The 4,789-nt window shown below is 44.2% G+C and overlaps 1 non-coding gene across 1 annotated transcript; it reads left to right on the top strand.

Moving 5' to 3' along the window:
- Positions 1 to 4,193: 4,193 nt before the first annotated feature.
- On the top strand, positions 4,194 to 4,267 carry trnat-agu (transfer RNA threonine (anticodon AGU)). The gene has a single exon. It is a non-coding gene; the product is annotated as a tRNA-Thr (tRNA).
- Positions 4,268 to 4,789: the final 522 nt, after the last annotated feature.

Below are 4,789 nucleotides of genomic sequence, written 5' to 3'. Positions count from 1 at the left end.
AACACCATGTTACGATCAATTTCAAAGCATGCTATTTTGGATCGCTCTGTTGAAAGATCTCTTGACCGATGACACAGCAGATTTGTTCGTAGGAGTTAGCTTTTAAAAAGGACAGCCATTATAAGTAGCACATTCCCAGCTAATGGATAACATTACTGGCTCAAGAATGGTTGTTGTGTGGGTGGGAAAAGAAAGTTTAGCTTCAGTTTAGTTTACTTTATTCTTTTGTCACAAGTACCAAGGTACCGTGAAAAGCATTGTTGTTATCTGTTATTTAGTGCTATCTAGTCAGCAGAAAGACTATACATGATTACAATCAAGAACAATTACAGGATGAAGGGAATAACGTTTAGTGCAAGACAAAGTCCAGCAGAGTCTGATTAAATGGGAGTTAAAATGGTCAACAATTATTTTTGGTGAAATTGAGCTTGAATAGATATTGATTCTCAAATCACCCTGAGCAAGGATCTTGGCAAACTGTGGAACGAAAAAGTTTGACTGCCTGTGATATCTGTGATGCCTGGGATCAATCTCTCTGCTATCTAGCTGGAAAAGCATTCAACAAATTGAGGCAGGGGCGGACAACCCAGGGGGGCCAGAGGGGACACGTCCCCCCCCATGTTTTGAGATGTGGGGGACATTCCCCCCAAGTATTTGTAATCCCGATTTTAAAATCTCCGCTTTTAGCGCTGGATTGAGCCTCTGAAGCCTCGCGCGTGTGTGTGAGTGTGCGCATGCGCGTGTGGCCGCCAAAAACTGTGTCCCCCGTCCCCTCCATGTTTTGATAGCGAGTTCCGCTCTTGAATTGAGGGCAGCATGGTGGTGTAGCATTAGATTTGTTGCCTTACAGCACCATTGACCCGGACTCGGTTTGACTGCGGGTGCTGTCTGTACAGAGTTCATACATTCTCGTCATCACTGCACATATTTTCTCCGGGTGGTCCTGTTTCCTTCCAAACTCAAAATACGTACAGGTTTCTAGGTTAAAGAAATGGTAAATTGTCCCTAGTGTGTAAGATAGTGCTGGTGTATGGGGTGATCACTGGTCAGTGCTGATGGTGGGCCGAATGGCCTATTTCCTCGCTATATCTCTAAACTAAATAACTAAACTTAATAAATCCTTATTAGAAGTCAATACCGAGAGTAGGAAAATAGTTAAAGATGCAAAGTGGACTCATTCTTCTGTTTGGGATGTAGGTAAAGTTAGCAATGACGCTGCAGTGCGATGAAACAACACCTCAGATAATACTGGTGAAGGTTTGGCCCTTTAAAGAGAGTCGTAGAGTCATAGACACATACAGCGTGGAAAATATCTCCGCTGGCAGTTCATTCCATACGCCCACCACCCTGTGTGTAAAAACGTTACCACAGGCTCCTATTAAATCTTTCCCCACTCACTTTGAATTGATTCAGGGTGCTTTGTAGTATTGAAAATTCATTACTTTATGACAAAATGGACATATTGTTTCCCTCAAGGAATGAGGCGATAAACGCTTGGTATTGCACAATGGTTGACATCATTTGAGAGAATTTTCTGGTTCAGTTTAGTTTAGAGATGCAGCATGAAAATAGGCCCTTTGGCTGACTGAGTCCATGTCAACCAGCGAACCCCATACACTAGGGACATTTTACAATTTCCACCAAGGCAATTAGCCTACAAGCCTGTATGTCTTTGGAGCGTGGGAGAAAACTGGAGCACATGGAGAAAACCCAGAGGTAACGGGAAGAACGTACCAACTCTGTACAGACAGCATCTGTAGTCAGGATTGAACCCGACTCTCCGCCACTGAAAGCCAGCAACTCTACCATTGCACCACTGTATCGCCCTCTGGTCCAATGTTTTTCATGCTAATGAAAATCTTACTGGACCGTCATGAGTCAGATTTCTCATCCTGAATTTAAAAGCATGTATTCTCTGGGTTAAGGCTCCCGCCAACTATACAGGAAGGGTCTCGACCCGAAACGTCACCCATTCCTTCTCTCCAGAGATGCTGCCAGTCCCGCTGAGTTACTCCAGATTTTTGTGTCTATCTTTGACCAAGCATCTGTAATTCTATCCTATACACAACATCACCTTTTTATTTTCAGTTGGAGATGTCCAATATCAGTTCCAAGCCAGAATGTTCAAGAAAGTTTGGAAAAAAGAGTATTGATTTGCCACGTCGGAGCTTGAAAGTTCCATATCAAACTAATCAGATGAAAATCTTTAATGTGAAAGAAAAGGTCAAGGGATTGCAGATTGTCAAACCAACATTTGAAAACAAACAACTTGCCTCATTCAGGGATGACTGTGCAAAAATAGCAGGACAGCTATATTAGACTTTAATAAACGGAATATGAATGTAGAATAAACATGTTGATTACATCCTTGCTATTTCCCTGCTATGTCATTTCAATGTGACCTGCAATGTATTCCACATTATGCAATGTTAGACAGATGAAAACCCTCGGTGATAGAGGTACCATGGGTTGGTAACGATATGTGCTTTTGTGAAAAAGGCAATTTAAAAAATAGTGAAAAAATTGATTGGAGGAATCATTACTGGTGAAATAAGAAGGAACAAGTTCCACAAAATCATTGCAGAGAAGATTGAGGAAGCTGAATGGAATCGAAATGAAGGTTTGCACAAATTTGATAAATTGGTTGACGAGAGTAAAAAATTAACGCATGCAAGCAACTTGAATAGCAGCACAGGGTGGTGCAGCTGGTAGAGCTTCTGCCTCACAGCACCTGAGATCCAGGTTTGATCCTCAGTTGCTGTCTGTGTGGAGTTTGCACCTTCTCCCCGTGACCTCGTGGGTTTCTGCTTGGTGCTCTGGTTTCCTCCCCCATTCAAAAGGCGTGCGGGTTTGTTGGTTAATTGGACTGTAAATAGCCCCTCGTGTCTGTGGAATGGGTGCAAATGTGTGATAACATAGAACTAGTGTGAATGGGTGATCGTGGACTTAGTGACCCAAAGGGCCTGTTCCATGCTGGATCTATTAGTCGATCGTCAAAAGCAGAAACAAAGCCTTTTCAGCAATAGAGCAGAGTGATGGTAGTTAGAGAATACCATTTGGTTCAGCTGTAAAATATAGAAACTGAGCTGAAAGATAGTTGAGCATTAGCAAGCATGAAGTACTGCAGGTATCAGCCAGCAAGTGTGGAGGGAATAGACAGGTGATGTTTTGGGTATCCTCCTTTCATTGTCCTCTCCCCACCTCTCTTTTGCAGCTTTCTCCCCACTACTACAATCCCCCTGAAGGAGGGGGGTTGCCAACTGTCTCGTATTAGCCGGGACATCCCATATATTGGGCTAAATTGGTTAGTCCTGTGGGACCGCCCTTGTCCCGTATTTGACTGCTCCTACTCAGGTCGAGGGGACTGCCGGGTCAGAGCGCTGTGTATGGCCCTGCGTCACCAGTCCTGACGTAGTGCAGCCCATGGAGTGCAGCAGCAGACGCTCGCCCGTGGCCCTGTCAGTCGCCGGCCCTGCCAGCTGTCTGACCTTCGGACCTTCGCTTACCGCCGACACCACCACCCGGTCGATCATTGGTTCATGGGTTACATGGGATGCCAGGCTTTGCGTGCGACATCGCGCAGGCCAAAACTCCTCAGCTGGCCCGCCGGCTGGACTTTGTATGGTGTCCAGCACCCAGGCCAAATCATCATTCATCCAGTCACGGCCGAGTCGGTCAACGAATTGCCATATTGAATTTGTCCCTTATTTTGACCTTTTGTCCCTTATTTGGGAGTGAGAAAGTTGGCAACCCTAACTGAACAGAAACATAGTCTGTCCTCCATAGATGCTGCCTGACTGGCTGAGTGGCTGCAGCAGTTTGAGTTTTGCTGAAGATTCCAGCATCTGCAGTTTTTATTTTGTCTCCATAGTTGAGCATCCGATGGTTAATTAAATGAGTTCAACTTTTTGCATTGATTAGAAAAAATATGAATATGTAGCCTATGCTACTCTCCAAATATTCATGCAAAAAATAATGAAGTAAATAGATGGGAGTCCTTGGGGTTGAAATGAAATGACATTGCCCCATTTTCTAATAAGTTATCAATAATACCAGAATAATAGAATATAAAAATATATTTTACTGGCTGGATTGTAGTTCAGCAAACATAAAACTTATTTTCTATGTTTGATGTTTGCAATTAGAATTTATCTTGCATTGAAATTCAAGTAATCAAATACTTATTATTAGATGGCTCTGTGGCTTAATTGGATAAAGTGCCTGTCTAGTAAACAGGAGATCCTGGGTTCAACTCCCAGCAGGGCGTTAATGCAAAATGTTTATTTAATTTTTGACTTTGCACAAAAAATAACTGAGGATAACGTTTCTGTTTGTTCAGGAACCAGCAAGGAAATGATTATAAAAGGCTATTTGAATCTCATTGCAGGGCAGCTCTCAAATGTTCCATGTTTGCTAATTCAATAAACTCAAGCCTGATCAAAATTTGGGCATAAAGGAAATAAAGAAACAGTGCTTGTGAATAGAGTTGAGTTGAAGCTCAAGGAATCATCAACATTTGTTTGTAATTCTTAAGGGCCTGTCCCACGAGCATGCAACTCCATGCGGCAAGCGCGACCTAACGTGGTCGCTTGAGCCGTACGGCCTCGCGGGGCCGGTCCCACTTTGATCGCCAGAGCCGTATGGAGTTGTGCGGAGCTGGTCCCGACATCGCGCGGGGCTCCGAAAAACTGACCGTGTACAAAGATTCCGCGCAGCAACGGCCTGCCTGCCCGCAGCCACCTCGACGCCGTACGCACCGCCTCGACAGGCGTGCGCGCAGCGTCACTCA

The sequence above is a fragment of the Leucoraja erinacea genome, chromosome 23, assembly GCF_028641065.1.
Source record: "Leucoraja erinacea ecotype New England chromosome 23, Leri_hhj_1, whole genome shotgun sequence".
NCBI classification, from domain to species: domain Eukaryota; kingdom Metazoa; phylum Chordata; class Chondrichthyes; order Rajiformes; family Rajidae; genus Leucoraja; species Leucoraja erinaceus.
The sequence above is the reverse complement of the archived record's forward strand: the minus strand, read 5'-3'. Positions and strand labels throughout refer to the sequence as shown.